This window comes from Dermacentor andersoni, chromosome 5, assembly GCF_023375885.2.
Source record: "Dermacentor andersoni chromosome 5, qqDerAnde1_hic_scaffold, whole genome shotgun sequence".
NCBI classification, from domain to species: Eukaryota; Metazoa; Arthropoda; class Arachnida; order Ixodida; family Ixodidae; genus Dermacentor; species Dermacentor andersoni.
The window spans coordinates 69804942-69828758 of record NC_092818.1 but is presented as its reverse complement, the minus strand read 5'-3'; the positions used below and the strand labels follow the sequence as shown (position 1 = coordinate 69828758).

Sequence of the window (23817 nt, the reverse complement as noted above, 5' to 3'; positions counted from 1 at the left end):
CTTCCAACTGTGCTTTCTTTTCCCTAGAAAATTAAACTCACTTTTCGGACGTGCGCGCAGACTCACACTTATGCCTGTTGATGCTCACGAGGGGACCTATACGCTTACCAGTGCGAAAGACTGTGTTCTTTGGTTAAGTATTTCACATGCTATAACCCCGACTTCGAGTACGAAATACTCATTATATCGGCACCATCTGAACTACCCGCTGTAAGCCATGCTGGATGTAGTAAGAAATAAAATTTTGGCAATCGTATCTCATAATGTAGTTCATAATCATGAATATGCACATGGCGGGCGTCGTATGCTTCATAAGGAAACCGGCTTCCGAGAATGGGATCTGCTTTCTTAAGACTACAAGTCAGCACGGAAAGATAAACCCATTCAGCAATCACATGGGTGCTTTCGTGAAGCTATCGCAGAAGCAAAATCATACCACCCAGTTTAAATACGTTATATCATCATACCATATGCCATCCTATCGCCAATTTGAAGCCTGAAAATATCGCACAAGAACTTCTGCAAGTGAGGCTGCATTGAACTCACCACATTAGGGGTGTACGAGCAAAGCGCGGCATAAAATTATCATCGGTAATTTGACAGGTCAGTCCTCTCATTGTCGCTCAGAGCAAAGAAGGTGATGAGTTAGATGACACATCATCCCCAGAGAGAGAGAGAGAGAGCTCTTTATTACAAAAACAGAGAATTTTGCCGGCGCTTATATAACCGCTGGCATGCTACTCTGTATAGGGATGGAGAATGGGATTAAAAGATTCCAGAAAAGAGTAATACGCATTCACATTGGTCATAATGTTTGCTTCGTGTTCGCTCCGTATTCGTTGCCAATAACAGTTTTCCCAAGACAGCGGGCTACATTCTTCGTCGTTCGTTGAACACGCGTAACACTTCCGGGGCGCTTGCATAGCTAATTTACTGCAAAAGTCCTAATTATTGCGAACACAGAGTTTTTCGTACAGATAACCCACATTTTCCCCAATTTTCGAGCAGTTTAATACACAGAAGTCCCCGTCGAAACCTACGAGTGTTTTATAACACGTGAAGACAAGGAGAAAAAGTAGGTTCACTAAATCTATACAAAGCTAGAAATTAAGCATGACACGCTAAACCTTCTACAGGCATAACAGTAACATGCACCTAACTTCAAGCGGATGTGGTCTTTGTGTCACGTGTGCTTTACGTATGACTTCGAGAAACTTTGGAAATAACAGCCCTTTAACGCGTTGTAGCACTTGCTCAAGAATATTTCATTGAACATTTAATTACGTGGCATTGTTTAAATTGTGGCCAACTTATCTCATTTTATATGTGCCCTATTTCCTCAAAATGTAAACATTGAGAAGTGTTCTGTGACGAAATAGGGGAAATTTCTGACAAGGCTCGTAAAATACGTTTTTAAAACTTTCAAATTCTGGCACATATTCTTCTACAAACACTGTTACTAGCGTGCGCTGGTTAAACTATTATCGGAAACCGCGCACAACATAATTCCTATTTAAAGAAATTAAACAACCTCTCTCGTTTAGCACTAAGAAGAGTCCATGAAAACGAACTCATTGCCTGACATAACGCTCGAAAGATAATGAGAATACGAGAATACTCTATATGTACTTATTGGCAAAAGATTTATTTTCCCTAATATTTTGAAGCCTGAATACTTGTCGCCGAAAACACGGTACCCATTTTATTATATCTAAATTGCTGCAACATTTAGTTCTGTCAGTACAGTTGGGAAACTTTCTAAGCGTTTTGTGCAACCACTTTGACATCCTTAAATCGAGAGTTGAGCAATCATCATTTAGCCCCACATTAACTCGAACACTTCAAGTTTGCTAGAACATGACCCCATAAACCAAAACACAGAATAAGTGAACAATACAATTCTCCCAGTGTACTTTGAAGGCACACAGAAAACGCTTTCGAAAGTATGTAACTGCACTAACAGCTTTGCTACGGAAAATAAGAGCATAGGCGTTGACGTTGGCCATTGCAAGCATTCAGAATTGCAATACCGTTTACTGTAGTGGAGCCTTACAATCAGGTGACATGTACGAAAGCCCTATTATAAAATTTGCTATATTTCTCACATCCAGATTACCCACCCACTATTCGGAAAGATAGATGTGAACGGAAACAATCGGCATTTAATACCGATAGGTTAATAAATCGCTTTTCCATTCAATCCCCTGTATTTTTTTCTTTTTCTTTTAGTCAGTCCTGCTTCTGTGGTTGCCAACTTGCTATAGAATAGACTTGAACATTTCCATTTCTTTCTTAAACTCATTGTGAAATCCACGTCATCTTCAAGCGCCAGGTTCTGGCAGAAACATTAAACATTGCTGTTTGTAATATACTATTATCGTTTCCTGGGAAATCAAAAGCCACCGTCCCTTGGCACGACATCCCACTCGAAGTACCAAAACATCGTCAATCTAAGCCACTGTGCTCTTTTTCTTTATGTTAAAATATGTGCTTGCGATCAGAAAACAGTGCCACCGCTGTAAATAATTTATTATTTGTCTCACCTAAGATTCTTAACAAGGCCACAGCGCCCCTTAGCCGACGGCTCTACATGCGTATTACTCTTTTAGGTGTAAACAAGCTTTCCAATGAAATGTTTCTTTTCGAAGAGCTCTCTCTCGACTACGGTTCTGGGATTTGCTATGTGCTGTCTCCGTCCGTTTGTCCAATCTTTACTGTTCGCGCGATGTCGTCGTTCATTTTGAAACATCGTTCCAGCGCACAAATAAACACACACGAGCAAAGAAACACGAGAACGCCGGCTTGCTCGCCCGTGTGTATTTGTGCGCTCCAACGATGTTTCAGACTGCTATCCTCAACCAACAAGCATAGCTGTCCACGCTTAGTCACTGTTCAAACAGTTTGTCAACAGAAATTCAGGAGCACTTCAGTTCTAATGGGTCAAATATTTATTTTCCTTCGATGCATTTACACCAAACTCTTGCCGAGTTAGAAGCGAGCTTTCATATCTAGAAGGAGATTTGTGTCGCACTTAACTTACTTATTTAAAGACCTATTTAGGTCGTTACGCTAAGCTTACGCATTTAGGATTTCGTACCCTACGAAGTTTGCTGTCAGTTAAAAACAACGTTAACAAATATTTCAGCTCGGCGCTATCTACGACCGCAATTACATTTGTTGGATTGGCTGTGGCCAATGGTTTAGGCCGCTGAGGGTCCGTTATTAAGCGATAGCTTACTCACTTACTGCATGGGGAAGGATTCACAATCCACTGCTGCTCCTCAACTTTGCACATGCTATAAAGTGGTTCCAACTACTTTCTTGCGCCCTATTTTTATACGGCCCAAACGCTGCCCACGCCACAAAGAAAGCATGAATTCCTAATAACGGTGAAACCAAGCGCACGTGGTTTACAGTTTGCTATGTAAATCCTAGGCGGAAGTGCGCAGTAATTTTTTTGGCCACGTACAGTTCTTCAAATAGTGCTTCGAAACCAAGGTAAATTTGCCGTGTATCCACGTTGCCTTCTTGCACCAAACTACCGCTAGAGCGGAACCTGCAGTACGAAGAGGCTCTTCATGTCACGCCGTGGGGCAATGGGAGTCAAAAGTAGACCACGTGGTCTAAAAACCAGGAACACAGCTATTGCTTCTGAAAAATGCACAACTGGTTCCTTTTTTTTCTTTAAAAGGTTCTATACCATCAATATTTCAGGCTACTTTATAGATTTTTGTTTTCAGGTTGATCAGACCTGTAAAAAATGTAAGCCCTAAAACAAGTGAAACTGCACGAAAACGCTCTCTCTTCTGCGGCAAGTGCACATTGTGACCGGATCTGCCCGTAATATGAAGCCTGATTTATTTGTGCAGTCAACCAGTGTATGTAATTAGCTAGCGAAGGCGACAAGGAAGGGAAGAATGCGACAGCGTAATGCTATTGCGGTGGTTAACTGTATTGGTGTGAGATGAAATTACGAATTCTATTTCTTTTTGTCGCAGCAGCCGTGCAGGTAATAGAACTGTCAGTCGCATATCCGTAGAAGTAGTTTTTAGTTGTTTAAGGCGACATAAACGACATTTGTGAGGGGGCGTGCAACGGCGTGGTCAATATCGAATATAAGGGCAAGCCAAGGTGTGTCAGAAGCCGCACTTCTCTTTGAACTGTAATCGTCAACGATTATAGAATAAACGCTACTTTACATATAGCTCATTCAGATAGGGAACCTATGCGCGCGTTTTAGAGCGCAGCTCCTAGGCACCTGCTCCTGCATTTCACCTCAGTGTCGGCCCTCTCCGTCCTCCCTTGACGTAACGTGGCGAACGAGCACAGCGATAGATGGACCAGCGAACGCGCAGCGCTGTGGGGGATGAAAGACGGCGATAACAAAGAAAGCGCGAGGAGGACAGCGGGAGACGAGGGTATGGCGAAAGCGTGAGAAGAAAAGCGTAGTACTAGTCCATAGTCCACTACACTCTTGTAGTACCTCGCAAGACGAGTTCTGTGGCGACGACCGCTACGAGATGGCGCCAGAGTAGTTTGCCGTCATCTGTTCACCAATGGCAAGCGGCGAGAGCGTCCACCGATACCATATACGGAAACAACGCGCTGCGAGAGGGGAGGTCTATCTGCGGCGTCGTCTGTCAAAAGCGGCCACGCGTCACCCACATACTGCGTCTTGCGCTCTCCCGATTAGCGAGGCAGTCGCGCCACTATTCGCTCGGTTCGCAATGTGCCGCACGATACAGATTGTCAGTGCCAGCCAAGATATCGTGAAAACACCTATAGATCTGCGCTCAAATTTCGCATTAGGGAGTATCATAATCATTGGTGAAGTTTTTAAGCGGAAATGCATAATTTCCGCTTCTCACGTCACCGTTATACCGGCTTCACGATGGAGTTCATACAAGCGTTTGTACGGCACCAGCGATGAAAGCAGACGCTATGGCGCTGCAACTCAGACTGCGTGGCAGCCGGCACAATGAAGAGCCAGTCACGAGCGCACTCGAACGCAAAAGCAGTTGCTGTTACATCAGTTGCAGACGACGCCTTTTGCCACCAATCCAGCCTATATTTTCTCTTAATATTTCCGAAATATGTGAGAGCTCGGTCCTACAGTTTGACTGTTTTTTTGTGTGTGTACGAGTTCTCGAAGTGTCACGCTTGTTTCAACTTTTATCCCCCGAAATCATCTGCATAGCTACATTCTGATATTGCCCCTAAGTGTGCGTGGCATATCTCTCATCATAGACTGCGTTTTCTGTATTCCTTTCAAAAGAATTGTGCAGTAAACCATGTCATAATTATGACCACTTTCGTAGACGACGTATGGTCGAATCACCAACTGTTTGCTTTCTGGCGTGTTTGGTTTCATGGCAGCGTTTCGGAGGACTTGTAGAAATTTAATGCCTTTTAAAGACATAAAAAAGTAGGACGCGCCTTCTTAAACTCTCTACTGGGGTGCTTGATTAAAAGTGCAGAGGCCTGTGGGCTTATATTTTAAGTCCAGAAGAGATGAGGAATGCATGTGCAAAGATTCAGAAACGATGAATCGAGAAACGATGCATTGCAGGCATTTCTGGACTTTTTTTCTTTGTCATCTTCACCTTTCATTGCGACGGCGAATAGAGCCAATCCGTCCAAACGTCCTGCAGTGTATATGAAAGATATTAAATTACTATATTCCGTGTGCTTGTAAAAGCTGCATGAAAATTCTTATTCTCGAGCGGCCTTGCGTTAAAGGATTAGAAAAATTGCATCCTGTCATTGCCACTATCCCGCAATTATATTCGTAGCCCCTAGTTTCAAATTTGATCTATCAGAAGCTATTAACAAGCATTGAAGGTATTAAACTGGTAAGGCTTAGGGATCTACGGTGAATATATCAGCATCCTTCGGTTTGCAGCTGACATTGTGCTTTTCAGCAACACTGAGGACGAGTTACAACGAATGATTGAGGACCTTGACAGAGAGAGTGCAAGACTCGGGTTGGAAGATTACTATGCAGAAAACAAAACTAATGATCAATACCGTGGCAAGTGAACAAGATTTCAGCATCGTCAGTCAGCCTCTAGAGTCTGTGAAGGAATACAGCTACATTTATCTAGATGAATTACACACAGAGGACTCTGATCATGCGAAGGAAATTTATAAAAAAATAAGAATGGGTTGGAGCGCGTACGGCTGCTATTATCAGATCCTGACTGGAAGCCTACCATTGTAATTAAAAAGAAACTAACAAATGAAAAACTAAACCTAAACTAACTAAAAGAGACTAACACATGCGGCAAAAACATGAAGATTGAGAAAGAAGGTAGAGAACAAGTTAAGAACCGCACAAAGATCGATGGAACGAATAATGCTAGGCGTAACATTAAGAGACCGGAAGAAAGCGGTGTGGATCAGAAATCGAAGGGGGATAGCCGATATTCTACTTGACATTAAGAGAAAGAAATGGAGCTGAGCAGGTCATGTAATGCGTAGATTAGATAAGTGGTGGACCATGAGGATTACAGAATGGATGCCAAGATAAGGGAGGTGCAGTGGAGGACGGCAGAGGACTAGGTGGGGGGATGATATTAAGAAGTTCACACGTGCAAGTTGAAGTCGGTTGGCCTAGGACATGTGTAATTGTTGTAACAGGTGTAACTGTAGCCTTCGTCCTGCAGTCGAAATAAAAGAGACTGCTGCTGCTGCTGCTGATGATGATAATGATGACTGCTGCTGATGAAGTCGAAGCGGTTTAAGAGGGGAGAGAGAGAGAGAAGGGAGGAAAGAAAGGGAGGGAGCTTAACCACACTGACTGTTACAAGATTTTATGCGGCACATACAGATAGATGCAAGATTGCACGCATATTACCACATGCTAGCACATAAGCAGTAGGAATGAATAAAAGGCTAACCGAAGACGTTTTGGTTAGTAATCATAAGTGCAGTAAGAAAGACGCACTGATTTAATGGGCTGGGCATGAATAAAATGGGAATAACACCTTATCACAATAAAAATGTACGCACCCTATTCGTTCTTCAGAAATGGCATGACCGCCTTCGCGCTGAACTGACTCCTTGTTGAAATTTACTGCGGCGTGAGATTCTCTTTCGCTATGCTTTAGGTGCTGGAGAAGTCGGCTGGACAGCTCTGTTGTTTTATTTTGGTATAGCTCCTTTATTCAGTGTCTGCGTAGGTGCAGTGACGCTCGTCTACACTATGTCGCATCGCTACTATCTCTCTCTTTTGTCTTTATTTAGGTGATCTTGCATGAGTTACCACTGCTCACAAGAGGAAGGAAAAGGTGTCGTTTACTTGTCCTAGTTCTCGCCAGTCCCGATCGTTATTAAGGAAGGGGTGGCGCGAGGCAGCCTCTGACACTTGGCACTTACTAGCAAGAGCTAGAGCTGTGGTTCGATGAGGTCATACGAAGGGAAATTTCGCTGAGAGCTTCCGTAACGGAAACGCAGCCAACACTATGTGAGCGCACACGCTGTTGTAAATAACCACTAACTACACGGGCTCTCCCGGCACGGGTTAGGATTCAGTGGGCAGTACAGTCAAGAAAGGAAGTCCTGAGCAACGAGAAAACCCTCAGGTGCCTCTGTAACATTTGAAATATAGTGTTGCTTGGAAATGGAAATACATCACGTTAGAACAGGAGGAATGGATTTGTTAAACAGGTGACACAGCTCCATGTACACCCTATCAGGCTTCATGTTCACCCTATCAGGCATTTTTCTCTCGCATCGATGGCGTTCTCACTGAAAGTAGACATAGGCATTGATGAATTCGTGCCTCAAATACGCAGCATCACGTTTTTTATCTCTATATTATGCTTTAGTACATTAAAGAGGACAGGAATGCATAGAAACTTTGTTTGCGGATTCCGTTGCCTCCATTCCTTCCTACTCGGAACTTTTAAACGCACGCACTTGCCATGTTAGCGGGTAATATTTTTGGGTAAGCAACAAACATGCACACCACAGCATTCTTGTGCTTGCAAGGTATACTTGGCAGCAGTTTTTTTGTATTAATCAGGTGTTCGTGGCAGCTTCAACCTTAGTCAATGTGGTACCTATTGACTACAGCTATGCCCCATACTTTTTGTTTTTCTGTTACTGTTTCTGTTACTAGAAACTGGGTTGTTCTGTCTTCCCGCCATTTGTTTCCATTAGGCTGTGAATTTTGTCTTGCCGTCGGGAGCGCAGGAAGTACAGTGACAGCTTCGCCCTCACCCAATGATGAAGCAAAATGGAGTCAGAAACCATCACACGATGAATGCCGACGTTAATGCGAAAAACAATGAGTCGATATGGTCACAGATCATGTTGCCACCGCTGAGGCGCCTCATACACTTCGTGTGCGTGCCTCCGGGCTTCTTTCTGGCGCTCACCGATGTGCGCTAAGTGCAACTGTGAAGACACCTTCAATAATCTTCCGAGTCACTGTTCTCACTTCGATAATCTAAGTCAGACACAACACTGTCCCTTGAAAAGACCGGACGATAGGCCATTTACAGAAGTGAAGATTTAGGAGCCTGGCCTGACTGTCCATCCACATAGAAAGCCATTCGAGCGCTTCTTCAGTACCTGAAGGCAACAGACATGAGTGCCCGACTGTAGACATGCTGCACCTTAGTGCATGTGAAAGTGGGATATAGACTAATGTCTTCTCTCTCTCTCTTTCTTCGCTCTCCTCCCCATGTGTAGGGTAGCAAACTGGAGTCAGTCTGGTGAAACTCCCTGCCTTTCTTTCCTCCCTTCTCTCTCACTCCCCCCTCTTGAACCGCTTCGACTTTCTGCGCCGCTGCCGCCATATCTGCGCGTGCCACTTGTGTAAATCTAACATACATACAAGTTTGTCTATCATATATGACACGGGTTTGTTACCGGGCTGCAGAGGAAAATGTTTCAACTATATTTTTGACATTGAGAATTTCTACATACTAAGTGGCACACAGATACCGAAGGTGGCATCCAAGAGGTTCATTGAAGAGCGGGGCATACCTAGTGGCATATACCCAGTGGCTCAAGTTGGCGTGAAAGAGGTCCCTTGAAGAGTGAAAAAGGCCGCTTAAAGTACGCACCCAATGGTGCATACCTGCTGGGACTAACCCAATGACTCATGTTGACGCCAAGGCGGTTCATTGAAGAGTGGCAAATACCTAGCGGCGCAGTTTCGCGTCAGGTTCTTTGAACAGCGACACAGAAAAAGTGGCACTTACCCGGTGCTCAAAGTTGGAATCAAAGAAGTTCCATGAACGGCCGCACATACCCAGTGACGTACACATTGAAGCAAGTAATTCCGACGGTTGGATTCGAACCCTCTTGGCTTAAGCACGGGAACCCGACGCGCTACCAATCAGACCATGATTCATGTAATGCGAGTCACACATGTTGTAAAATGGGTTCACTGATGAGCGAAACATGCACTGTCCCAAACCTGTGACCTGAGTTGGCCCGACAACAGATTTCGAACCCAGTTCCCTCATCATAGCCACACGATGCTCTATCCACTATAAAATGGACTACCCAGCAACCCCAGTAGCTCACCTACATCGCCAGAGCAGCCCCAGAATGTGTGGGAAGTACCCTTATAAACCCTAATACACTAAAACAAAGCTTTCTCTACAAGCACTGCCAGAACCTGCACTAATGACCCCGCGGCAATGTGGTTGACAAACGCGCTGACCATGAACCTTTCGAGGAAATTAACGCATGTGGCAAATTGCTTTAATGTCATTAGCATATTTGGCATAATTCACCCTGTTTTCGGGATCTGTCTAACGATGTATCTATTACTGCCTTAAACCGTGTTATATCCAACTTATGTTGCTCGATAGGCGGCTTTGTCTATGTGCCTCTTTTCGGGGCGTAGACGTGTACGACCTTCAATTTGTACCTCTTATTAAGTTTCACAACAAAACCTGCCACCCTATCGTTAATGCTATAGAATTCCTGTATGTTACCAGCTATATCCTTATTTATCAGGAATCCCGACTTCTAGTTCTCGTCTCTCCTCTAAGCTCCAGTAGCACAGTACGTGCCCGTTTTTAGCACTGTATATGCTTCTTTTGTTCTCCTAGCCCCACTGAGCCTTATTATGTCCCATTATTATAGCCCGCTAATTCCTCCACTAGCACTGCTAAACTCACCTCACTAGATAACACTCTAGCGTTAAACGTTGCCAGGTTAAGATTCCAATGGCGGCCTTTCCGGACCCACAGATTCTTAGCACCCTCTGCGGCGTCACAGGTCTGGTCACCGCCGTGGTCAGTTGCTTCGTAGCTGCTGGGGACTGAGAGGCGAGGTTCGATTGTTGTATTCCTATAGGAGGTTGTGGCCAAGTTCTGCACCAGGGTGGCCAATCCTGCTCTGGTGAGGGAGCACGTTACCGCTTCTGGTCACAGGAATCAGTCCGCACTCCAGGCCTGTTTATGCAATTTTACGAACACGCGCATTTTCTTTTTTTTTATCCGGTGGAATATTGCACGGCACCGAGATTCGAACTACGGTCCTCTTGCACGAGAGGCGGATTCTCTACCTCTACGCCACCACTGCACCTCATTATGATTGCACCTCATGATTGTTATACCTTAAATAAAAGGGAAAAGAACGAAAAGCAAGCGCAATATAAGGGGAGGGGGGAAGGAACTAAGTTCGCGCACGTCTTCTCGAGGCTCATAACACAAAATATAAGGAATACCGCAATTGCAGCAGCTGAGGACAATAACCCGCCCAAATTTCCCACCGTATAGGATGAGATAGATTATGGCAAGTTCTTAAACCATTATCATAAGAAGGAAGTGATGACACGATTACCTTATCTACGGGCTGTAAAGAATTGTCCTCGTTTGCCAATTAAGTACTAAAGCTAAAATAAGGGCTTGCGGCGAGGTTAGGCTTCATGGTTTGAGGTTTGAGGGATAGAAAAAAAAAATTACCGACGATTACGTTACTTCCTAATGCGAAATTTGAGCGCAGCAAATAAGCTGTTTCACCTTTTCGATAGATTGAGGCAAAGAAATCGAGCAACACATGTATGCGCTATCACAGAATTTTTTTTTTATTTTTCACACGTATTCCTTTAACAAAGACTCCACTAACAGTTCTTGACAGTCATGAAGGAAGCTTTGTGGTCGGAGAAATAGACTGATATATGTTCGACTTGGTACACCAATGCTTGATTCTCAAAGACGAGATCTATACAAGTGCCTCGCGAGGTTGTCACAGCCGTGGGACGCGTTACGAGCGAGAGGAACGGGATGTTCTCCCGCATAAGTGTTAGGAAATTGCTGTTTGTCTTTATGTCAACATTAAAGTCCCCCACTACTAACATCGGTGTGGATCGATGGACGGTTAATGCGAGTTGCAGGAAGTGCACGACGTCTTTCGTGAGTGCGGTAGGGGCGAAGTAGGCAGCTACTACCAGCAAGATAATTTCGCAGTGGCGAACGGCAGCGGCAATTTCGGCTCGGGCGGTGCACATATACAGATCCGCCGCCACCGATCTGGCTCTCTGATTGCCACCGCACAGGGCGAACGGCAGCGGCAATTTCGGCTCGGGCGGTGCACATATACACATCCGCCGCCACCGATCTGGCTCTCTGATTGCCACCGCACAGGGGTTGCATTGGAGGAGGAGCGAAGAAAGGAATTAAGTTCGAGCCGGCGCTTTGACAACCGGAGACTCGCAGGAAGAGGGGGGAGGGGGGCGGCGTGTACACCCAGCGGCAAACGATGGGGGCAGAAGCGCGCGCAGCAAGCGGACAACACGATAAAGGGAGGAGGGAAGAGATAGCAGCGACTGACTGATGCCGCTGACGCCGATAGTGAGTCAACCCCAGCTGCGGAGTTGGTTTCAGGGACAACGCCGCCGATGCCGACACAAACAATATGATACCCTCGCTTCCGCAGCGCTAAGAACCAGGTCTAGCCGTGGGAAGGTGGTCACGTATTCGTCGACGTGCCGGGCCTAGGTGAAATAACCGGCGCGTAGGCAACTGAAGAGCACCCTATCCGCCACACAAGAACAGGGGGGGGGGGGGGGGACCCTTTCCTCCTCTTTCTGCATGGCGGCGACGGTGTTCTATGCAGTCACGTTATCTTGACTCTCTAGCGGCGTCAGCGGCATCCAGCGGTATCAGTCGGTCGCTGCTAGCGCTGGGGGGATGAAAGGGGGGCGGAGCTGGTTACGAGGCCGACGACAACGCCGACGACGACGCGAAACCCAGGAACGGACGCCAAAGAGCTGCGCTCTAAAAAAACGCAATTGGTCTGTTACAGAAGACATTCGGAAGTACGCGGTGTTACCCCGTACGAGACACTTCACTGCAGGTCACATCGACACTACCAGAAGCATCTTTCTGTAGAGAAAAGTTGCTAAACATGGCTGGTCCGCGCAACGACTTGTGGTTAAGATATGTGGCAGAGTATACAACAAGCACGTCAAAATACCTCATCGGCTAGCACAACTCGCGAGCTTTTGAAGAGCATTTCGCGCGAAACGTGTTGGCAAAATGTGCAGAAAAATGCCCTGGTCGTCACTGATACTGAATTGAATTGCACCCAAGTAGAGGCAAACATTGAAAGTTCTGGCACCATCCACATTACAAAATGTTGAGACCTGTGTCCGAAGGATAATGGAGGCCCTCCTAGGCCATCGCGATCGTCCACCCACATCTGCTTAAAACTTTCTCGCTAATTCTTTGTTATTCCTGTGGGGTTACGTTCAAGAATATACGGTTCTACCATGCCACGGCTTGTATGCCTGTTTCTTTTTTCCCTCTCAATCGCAAAAGGATGACGCCTGCTAGAACGTGCTTTACGCAACGAACTGTACTCACAAGTGGAACGCGGGTGGGTAACACTCTTCTCTCCTAGAACATTAATCTCTTTGCACTGCTCTCTATCCCCGCCTTCTCTCGCCACGGAAGACGTGTAGCTGTCCGGCACGTCATATTTTCTTCTTTCACCGCCACCCCACCAGAGGCACTGCTGTCCTCCATGTGCTGATTAGCCTCACAAGCACTGCACACCTCATTCTGGAGCACCCACAGTGGCTTGATTATGATCTCCCTTGTGAAAAAGCTGCACAGTTCGAAATGAGGTGTTGCAAGTCTGCTCTGCATGACTCCTGCGAATGTGTGCATCGGGTATAAGTGTTCGCAATCGTAGCTTGTCTGGGTTGGTGCCATTTCTCATTAGAATACTAGGAATTGGAATACAAGCTAACCCTGAAACACAGAAAGCCATTGCGACATATGGCAGACAAAGTGGCTTGTTTCGAGTAGTGTAGAAGGGGTCGACCAGCCCATGCGAGAGCGGCGGAACTGAACATGCACCTGAGTCTGCATAAAGCGGAAGCTCAAATACTGAGATGCAGATGTGCTTCCGCCAACAATCCGGGTACCCACTTTCCTTTCCCTCCTAATCCCCAACAGCGGTGTAGAGCGCTCCCTTTCTTTTAAAAAAAGGCTTTATTCATTCATGCATTCTCTTTTTTTCCTGCACGCACGCACATTACTAACACCCACACACACACACACACACACGCACACGCACACGCACACGCACACACGCACACGCACACGCGCACACGCACACGCACACGCGCACACGCGCACACGCGCACACGCGCACACGCACACGCACACGCACACGCACACACACCTATGCACAACGAGTCCCCATCACTGTCGTACAAATCTTCCCCATATATTTTTCCTGCACGCTACCCACCACTCCAATGCCTAAGAACACTTTTATCACCCAAAGCTTTATCGTTTCGATACATTTTCTTTAGGCGCTTTCAGTTTCTTGCACCGGTTATGTTGTACTTGAATTGTTTTTTTTTTGTGTAATGGAACTTTTCGATTGCTTGACTGGAGAGGAGTCTTCTTACCAGTAGAAGGCATGAGCTTCCTAATGGGGTCAATCATGGAAAAAAGTCGCTCCTAATGCAAACATAAACAAGAATTGTTCAAACGGTGAAGCTGAACCACATTTTCAACGTATCTGGTATAGGTTCCACGCCTTTGCTGATGACACAGCCGTTGCTCCGTGCAAAGGTTACGAGCGTGAGGGATATACAACAGTGCAGCGAATCTAGATTTAAATGCAAACCAATTACAGAGGTTGGACTTGCAGTTCTGGAACGGGAAATGTGTGAATCCACAAAAGTATAAGATGGAAATGCTGAGCTTATTATCGAATTGTTACGCGCACTCACTCGGTCGTTTCACTTGAGCCAATCCTCAGCGTCATAGCATTGACTGCCATTTCAGACGGGAGACTGAGTTGCGGGGAGTAGTAACTCAGGTGTTACAACGTTTCCAAAATTATTTCACAGTTTTAAACCCCGGAATTGCATGTGAGTTGACTATTGGCAAAAATCTGGAGCATGGAATGGGAATGCAAAGGGAGACTGAAGTTCCTGAATGGAGTTGGAATTGCATTTGGAGTATACCCCCGAAGCGCTAAACGTTTACGTGTGACTGGAAAACTCGTAAGTCTGCGCATTAGGCTGAATAATCTAGCCGAGGTCAATTTATCGCATTATTCAATTTTCACTTAATACAGCTCTTTCAGTATCTACCGAAAGCGAACAACCTGTACGGCTGTAGTAAGTCCCAACACGGTAGTTAACATATTCTACGGTTTTGATGATACGGAGACTTTGTTCTTACAATGTTGAAGTTCATATAAAGAAGCAATATTAGTTATTCTTAACTCCTTACGTTCAGTTAAGCAGTTAGATTGGCAAGAATAATTAGATTTAGTAAGAGCACCATTGGCCTTCGACAAAGGGATGGAGGTTCAAAACAGCAAGTTCGCAAATGGTTAGACCCTGGGTGAGTCGCTAGTGATTTGCAGAGCGCGCCATATTTTTTTCTCACTCTGTCGAACATCCAGAAGGCCGGGTAACAGGTGGGCAGATAAGTGTGCTGCAAAATTCTATCCTTTATTATGCCACTGAACGTGAAAAATTGAAAAAAAAAAAGCAGCAGACTTCAGCCGATTCTTTCTGTTCTGAACTTACTGCGACAACAGCATTTTCCTTGAAGACAACCATCTTAACATCGCTTGTCTGCATTTTAGAGCGCAGCTCTTAGGTGGCCATTCCTGCGGTAAGCTTCGCCGTCGGCGTTGTGCCCAGTCACCGAGCGAATGAGCACCACGAAGGATGAAGGCGAATGCTGAGCGCAGCGGGATAATAAAGATGGCGATAGCGAAAAGAGTGCGAGGCGGAAAGCAGAGGAGAGAGTCCAGTGGCACCATGAAGCGCAAAACGGAGGAGGAAGGTATAGCGAAAGCGTGCGAAGTGCAGTGTCACGCTAGACGAGCTTTGCGGCGAGAATAAATACGATTGATTGATTGAAAGTCCTTTATTAGAGAACGCGAAGGCGCAGGTCTGCTGGGGGAATGAGCGGGGCCTCGCCACACTACGAAGACGTTCACATGGTCAGGGCTTCCAGTTGTTTGAGTGATAGTCACTTGTACTGAGACTATGAGCGGTCAGGTCCGTGGTTTATATGTCCCCCTAAACCACCCTGATGAGACCAGTCTGACTACCACATTTGGCAAGCAATAGCTGCGTGTTATGGTCAGTGAGCAGCGCTTCACGATAGTGCGTGCACTGCAAAGCCTGTACGGCCATTGTCCCTGTATCGAGCGCAGAATACTGCCATATTATTAGACGAGCATCTGCGTGGCTGCGCAGCAGGTAGTGGGTGCACGTCATTGTCGTAAGGTCGGGTAGTCGCCCTTTTGCCATATAGTACACTGTGTAGGCTAAATTTGCGAAAAACTTATTGACGCATACCTCTTAAAAGCGTGAAAGGGGAGACTTGCTCGGAAAGATGACAGGCGGGGTAGCCTGCTGAAAACGTTGTTTACTTGAAGTACGAAGGGGCGCACAAACATAGTGCATGGTGGCTTTGGAAGGAGCCATTTGGTTCAGGAGATCATACGGGTTCCTCCTGGAGGGGTGGCGGCAAAGAAAGATTGGTAGACCCACCTGTGGAAGCAGCAGTGGCATGTGCTGTCGCATTGCCTCCGGGCACATCCGTATGCCCCGGAGTTGAGATGATTTCTATCCGACAGTTTGATTTTTCATGCCTACGAAGGATACGCTGAAAAGCGAAAGCTATAGCAACTCCGAGGCTGCGTGAAGTATTTCAGAGTATGCTGTGTGTGAGTCAGTGAAGACACGGATCAGTTTCTGCATGGTTTATGCGAGGCTTGCAGTCGCTCCCCAGATATCAAAAAGTTAAGCATGCACTGGATGTACCGGAAGGTAGGTGGCAGCTGTAGGCCCCTGTGTAGCGGTAGTCTGCATGCAAACGCAGGCCATATAAGCCTGGTCATCAAAGAGAGCTGCGTTAGTGTAGATGATGGCGGGCTGGAGCGGTATTAGGAGGTATGGGACAACGGAGTCATCAAAGAAGCAATTAAGGTTTTCCATGGGGGTAACGAAAGCTTGAGAGGGAGCGCATGGTCATGTTGCTCCCAGGCCAAAATACCAGGCCAAAATACCAGGCCAAAATACCAGGCCAAAAGGCGACGGCCTTGCGGCGTGTTTTTCATGTGGATATGATGTCGAGTGTGGGATTCAAGGATGACGTCCTGCAGTGGAGGCAAGCTCACAGCACGTTCATGCATAGGTATTTCAGTGTGTTTAGGGAGTCCCGTGATAGTGCGGAGGGTGACCCAATGAAGGCGTTCCTAATTTCGCATGTCTGTAGAAGAGGTGTATATAGGTGTGCTGCACAGAATCTTTCCAAGGGCCACAGCTCTCACAGGAGTACCACAGGCTAGTCGTCGCGCTCCTCCGTACTTGTTGGAAAGTCGACGTATTGCATGTAACATGGCCGGCCATGCCAGCCATTGCACGCGTGCCCACTTCTGTGGGTAGTTGAAACCGGCTCAAGGTACACCTAGGACTTTGGTTTGTCCATTTTTGATTGAATGATGTGTGATACAATGCGCAGCCAGAAGCACATGTTGGGGTTGCTGCGATGCTTGCCATCTATGCTGTTAAGTTCTGTTTTACGCGGAGCGAACTGCAGACCGGTTCCTTAAGAGTGGCATCTAAACTGAGGAGGACTGCCTGCAGATCAGTCTGCATCATTTATTTGTTAGTATAGTTTGCTGCTTCTGCCCATATAGTAATGTCATCGGCGTATATGGCAAATCTTTGTGTCTCGTTCAGGGTTTTCGGCTACCCTGCACATGGTCAGAGTAAAAAGTGCCGGTTCTATGATTGATCCCTGTGGAACACGTCTATCCAAGTAATAACTCATACGGCTCCATCCAGGTGACGCGCCACTTATGCGAATGGGTCGTACTGCAAAAACATTGCTGATCCATGCCTGGGTACAGTGGCTGAGGTAGCGGTTAGATAGCTGTTCAAGGATAACGTCATGGCCAACATTATCAAATGCTGTCTTTCTACATGTCAACGGCCAGCAACTAGTCAGGCAGCGTTTTCCGTGAGGCGCGATTAACGCGCCGTAGCAGCCGAAGGAAATTATGAGTGCCTAGGTTAGGGCGAAAATCCACCTGGGTTAGGTGGTTGCCTGGCCAGATTATCTCGCGATAATGGGACATACGCGTGTGAATTATTCGTTCGATGAGTTTACAGAGACGTGTAATCAGGAAGATTTGTTGGGGGTTCTTATAGAGGCCCGGCTGCTTTCCGTGTTTGTGTATGGGATAAACAAGAAAGAGCATAAGTCTGTCCGGTTGGCTTCCTGAAGCCCAGATGTCGTTAACTACAGCTAGGGCGTTGGGGGTGGGGTGTCTTGAACTTATTCGCCAAGGTTGAGCCGTTCTTGCCACGTTATCCGGCGTGGCCTGGCCACGATCGCGGGTTGGCTTGATTGATCGCTGCTAGCATTCCTGCCATGCTAAATGTGTGATCAAGGTATGGATCACGTTCCACTATGGCGCAGGCGCTTGGAGGTGTGGAAGGACTGAGCGAAGCGCAAGGAAAGAAACTCGTATTAATTTACTTTTCTATCATTGCGGCATTTGTTTTAGTGATCAGCTTGGTAAGAGGAGGGTTACATTTGCCTTTCGTGCTGAGGCTGCAGAAAATATGCGCCGACGACTCTGGAGTCCCGGGATGCGGCGCAGGTGGATTGCCAGGCTTTGCTTCGAAGGCGGAACTGATATTCCTTGATAACTTAAATTTGCGCTTGATTTAGATGAGGTCAGTAAGTCGTTTGCCGGGCGAACGGTATCTCTGTATTAAAATGTCTACTCTTCTCCAGAGCCTGGCTAAATGATTGTCCATTGGTTGAGTATGGTCATCGTATGACATTGTATGGCACGTATGACCAGTAAACGGATCTCCTGGAAAATATCCAAGAGACCCCCAACTGTCATGAATACACGGGTAACATGAGCACGAGAAGCGTTTCCGTTAGTCATTATTGTCGTTGTTTTGACGCGGAGGCATTTGTGATCAATGGTGAAAGATATCGGGAGACGGTCGCTGCCCCATGACTGGCTGGAGGCGGTCCAGTTCTGTACAAATTTGGGGCTGGCGAGGGTAAGATCTGGGGTTGTGTCTTTCTGCACTTTATGTCGTCCGATTGTCGTAGGGGTGTCGGGCGTGTTACAAATTTCTAGGGAGGAAAATACAATAGCTTTATAAAGACATTTGCCGGGTTGGTTAGGCTTTGAGAGAGTCCAGGTGAAGTAGTGTGCATTAAAGTCGCCTCCAATAAGCAGAAAGAGGCTTTCGGCTGCTCATAAATTGTTTTCAACCACGTGTACGCTTCAACTGAGATATTGCCGGCGCGAAAATACGCGGGCACGGCTACAAAAGGTGTTTCCCAGGAGGACAAAATTTATCAGCTACTATTTCCCGAGCTCTAGAAGTAAGCCCTGGAGCGTCCAGTTGGGCGGTTGGCCAGGCATTGCGGTCAAAAAGCGCTGCCTGGCCTTTGGGGATCTGCCGCTTGTGTTCAATGGGAGGAGTGGGGAAAGCGCGGTAACCAGGGAGCCTGCATGTGCCGCGCGTCTTGTGGAGAGGACAGAATAATGGACGATGTCTTTGAACATAACTGCGGATCGTGAAGCACGTTTGACGAAAACTGACATAGTTAGACTGCACCTCCTGAGTCAACGAGGACATGCAGGTGTTATTTGTTTGCGGCACTTATGGTCATCAATGAGCACATTGCGCGGCAGTTCGTTGAATATGCTTTGGAACCTATGCTGCATGACTTCTAGCGCATGTGCCATAGTGTTCATCATATCTGATGAAACTGTTTGCTCCCGTTTATTGTGTTCTTCAGACATTTCTTGTGTGAGGAGCCCAGTAATGTGAGAGTAAACGGAGTTCTTGTCCGTGAGTGGTTTGACACGACGTGTCGGAGAGCGACTCTGTCGGTAATTTAGTGAGCGACTGTGTTTACAGGTCGGGGACCAATTCCCTTTTTTAGGATTCAGTACGAGATAGTGGAGTCACAAATTTTTCTTCCGAAATTCCTGAATTCGCTGGCGGAGGCTGGGGACAAGCTGAGGCAGATCGGGAGAAGCCGCCTTCTGCGCCCAGGTGACTAATTCCATCGTCGATGGCGTAGACTCTCTGAACAGTGTCGCATGTGCTGAAATATTAGTGCTGCCAGTGGAGGCGGATATAGAAATATCGCATTGGGAACATTGAGGGCCGGGTGCAATGTATGTGGACGAGCCACAGGCCACGGATTGGGGAAATTGCTTACAGTTCGGATCGACTGCATGCGGAGTTTTGCCGCACTTCCGGCAGACCGGCGGGAAGGAAGAGTATTTGGCAGCATGACACAAACGGTGAAAATTGTAGCATACTTACTACCAGGCGTTCAAACACCAAGCGTTTCGGTATGCGTTCCCTGTCAGATGCCAAGAGCAGCAGCTGTGTGTTACCGAGCATGCGCGCATCGGCGACTATCGCCTCTTCACAGCGCAGATGCGCTATGATGTAGCAAATTCTTAGGTCGGTTCTTATAACGATCCCGCCACGAGAGCTACCTACCACGTTTTCCTGGAGAGGCGATGTGTCGACGTTAAGAGCGCGCATGCTGCCGTCAACTGCTGCAACTAAGCACGATAGTGTGCACATTTTGCGATAATGGCCCTCGTCGCGAACAATGATCCGTATGCCGTTACTTGGTGTGTCAAATCGAAAAATAGTCATTCATGCAATGAAAATTGGCGGTTCACTTTGCTCTATGGCATCTGTGACTGCCTGCTGCGGAATATATGTCACATGCACTTTGCTGAGCGGCCTGATCAAAACGATTTCGCGTTGCCGACTCACCCGTTCGCCGTGCAGCTTGGTTGGCGACACTTGGCTTCGATAGCAGACGACGTTTCTCTGCCCCCTCGTGGTCACGAAGTTTGCTTGTTCTGACGGAAGGGCCCGCTGACAAGTCGGGATTAGCTGGCCCGCTAGACAGTTCCGATAAAGGTGTAGAATGTGTCGCATCCATGGTCTCGTTTCAGTTATATAAATTTGAAAAATCACTCCATTTCGACAGAAGGCTTCTGTGTTCTGTGGTTGTTGCCATGGTAAACGTCCTGATGAGAGCCGGAGGAAAACGCGCCGGGCGTAGCAGGTTCACCAGTCACTTTGCGGTCGTGCTGACGCGCAGCAGCCGAGGGCAGTGGTTGCGTCCGAAGCGTCACGTTAGGCTTACGGCGGTCAGTTCACAAAACACAAAGAAAACGAAGAAACACTGTCCAAAAAAATGCCGGATTTGCGACGTAGCCTCACGGTGTAGTCGATGTTCACTTGCTTAGCAAAAACAGCAACAGATAAACGGAATGAACTGGTCAAACTGAACAGAAAAACAGGCGCCGAGGTGAGGCACGTCTGTCTTCGTCAGTGGCCCCATCGCGCCACGACTACGCAATTTTCGACAGCCACGAGATGGCGCCAGAGTGGCGCGTGTCGTCTGTATAGAAACAAAACATTTCCCGAATGGCGAGGCAGTCTCGCCACACTTCGCGCTGTTCGCAGCGTGCCGCACGAGTTGTCGCAATTACATCGCGACAACATGTATAGAGCTGCGCTCAAATTTCGCATTAAAGAGTGTGGTATTCACCGATGGTTTTTTTTCTCAAATAATTGCGGTCTGCTTCGAAAGGGAAGATAGTGTAAGGTTATTTAAGACTTTGCTCAACTCGAATGATTAAAAATTGGAGAAGTTACAGGCGAATACGTCCTGCAGCAATAACAGGCCACAAAGTTCGTGTACTGTTCTGCGAAAGAAATATAACACTACTATTTGTTACGTTGTTAAGACGTGAAAAATGTCCTGTGGCTTTTGGGTGCACGGAATAGCCAGTAGGAAACGACTGTATAGAGAAATCATTAAATTAACTTGTATTAGAGGAATAGAATGGACAATGTTAGCGACCTTAGGAATGGGAACGGGTCCGCTTTCACCACTTCGCTAGTTAAAAGCACTTAAAGTACGTAAATCTCGCCTCTCTGCAATGCAGCGGGAATGTAATGGAGGTGTTCACTCCACAACTCAATAGGACGTTGTTGCTGTCGTGTACTGGAACAGACAACAGCTTAAACCTGAGCATGATTAGCCTGCCCGGAGGAGGCGTGGCAGAAAGAGGTGGGAGCTTCTAGTGGCGAGAATTAATTATGTGTATTTTTTTTTGATCATATAATGCTTTTGTTTCCTTTATATTTTTGCGGTTAGATCGGTAGCACTTGAATGTTATGGGAAGAACGTCGTGATCGCTTATACCTGATAAATGTGCAATATAAGAGAAGGTATCCTGAGGAGTTGCCAGTAAAACGTCATGAATGTTGCAAGAATGATCCGCTTGGCGTGTTGGCTCAGAGATAGCTGTGACAATCCAAATGTTAACGATGAATTTAGGAAGTCACTTTTAGTGTTATGTTTTGATGCTGTGTGAGCTATATCTGACCATGTTATGCCGGGAAAATGAAGGTCACCGAGTAAGGTTAACAGCGCGTTACGAGAAGCTGTCGTAACGGAATGAAGAGTGTCGTGGAAATGACTAACAAAAGTGGCATTTGCGTCCGGTGTCCGGTAAGGCGCGCCGATTTTAATAGCGGGGCGGGGGAGCTTAGACGTCTGGCAGCATACGAATAACATTTTTAAGGGAGAGGGAACGTTGATGGTGGAACACATAAGGATGCTATGAGCGGTTATCAGCACGCCACCGCCACGTTTCTTTAGTCGGTCACGAAGGAAGATATGGAAATCAGGTAGACAAGAAACCAGATCAGTATTGGTGACTGACGAGTTCAGCCAAGTTTTGGTCAAAATTATAAGTTTACAACCAGTTGATTCGGCTCTATGTGAAAGAGAGTCGCGCTTGGGCAAGGTACTTCTGATCTTGGTATTAATTAATGATTACGCAGGGCGCGTAAGGTTTCTGCGAGAAGATCTGGCATCGGGCAATGGCTATCGCAGTTGTGCAATTGCTTTCTGTGTGTGAAGCAAAAACGTAGGTTGTATTTGCAGTTATTAGCTTGTTATAACAAAGCTTGAACGGTTTTTGCTGTGTTTTTTCGCATTCGAAGAGTTTTTTTGCGTGAAAGTCGGGCGTTTGGCGAGAAATCTACAGTGATAATGTGGTCAGTGCCCTTCAGTTGGGCGCTTAGTGACATGCGCTCTGGGTCCTTAATGTGGGCCAACCGGACAATGCGTGACCAATATTTGTTTGTTTGGAAGCGGCCAATCCTGTGGGCGCGCTCGATGATCTCTTGGCTCCAGCGTAGTGTTAATCTTTGAACTGCAAAGGCCGAGGATTAGTTTCGCGTTCGCTGTGGCTCAAACCGTAAAATACATGATTTGAGCGCCTAGCACTGTCTTCGGAGTCGTCCATTCTGGTGGCCAAATTAGTGACTTGCTTGGTGCTGTGTTCAGCTAGAGTTTCTACTTCGATAACCTGTTTTTTAAGATAAGTGGAACCTGGGAAAGATTGGCATGCCCAAATTTGTTAATCATGGCAGAAGTAGGTAGAAGCTTCGTCTTGGGAGTTTCAGGTATGCGGCGGAATTCTGGAAACTCCACCAAATGAAAAGATGAGCTTCGGCTATAGCGCTGGGTGAAAAGCGCGGCAGCTAAAAGACATAGGAAGACGACGTGGGACACAAGCCGTGAACTAACTTGCCGTGTTCTTCCTTCAGGTGGACTGCCTTCCTCTTTCACTAGTGATGTGCGTGCATGTGTGAATGTGTGTGTGTGTGCGCGCGCGCGTGCGAGTGTGTGCTTGTTGTGTTCTGAAGCATCAAAAAATTATTTCTTTTTGAATGTTCTAAGAGCAGAAGCTTCTTTGTCAAATCAAATTATACGTAAATATCTGGTTACGGTAAATGAAGCAACGTACTAGTGCCGGTAAACTTGTGAGCTGCCCGCTCATCTTTTTTGGGTTCATTGTGAAACAAGTACGCACATGAAGAACTAGGTTAAAAGTATAACCATATAAGTGCCGGCTGACGAATTAGCCACTCAAAGGGCTTAAAGAAATTAATGACATATGGCAAAGACATTGACAAAGAAATATTAATGACGAGTATTGACGAAGGAAGTAGCGAAAGCCGCTGCAGAGGATTTGTCACTTGCTTCGGTCTTCAGTTTTCCGATGCGCGGCAGCGCTCAGTTAGGCTCAGGACACTAAATGAAGACAAATGCGCCTCAGATGACTATCGAACGTCCAGACAATAATCAATCTACGCCCACGCGCCGCAGCTGAAGCCGCTTCTCGACGACTTACAGTGTGCAGTGTAACATTTACGCAATAAATCCCGCCTTCGGTCTTTATAAAGCCGCTAGATGGAATAAC

The 23817-nt window shown here is 46.6% G+C and overlaps 1 long non-coding RNA gene across 1 annotated transcript in view; it reads right to left on the bottom strand.

The window, feature by feature from the left end:
- LOC140218351 (uncharacterized) overlaps positions 1 to 20869 on the bottom strand; it is a 178717-nt gene extending 157848 nt beyond the window's left edge. The window contains exon 1 of the long non-coding RNA XR_011894627.1: positions 20300 to 20869. This is a non-coding gene — a long non-coding RNA (uncharacterized lncRNA). The remainder of the gene's footprint in view (positions 1 to 20299) is intronic.
- Positions 20870 to 23817: the final 2948 nt, after the last annotated feature.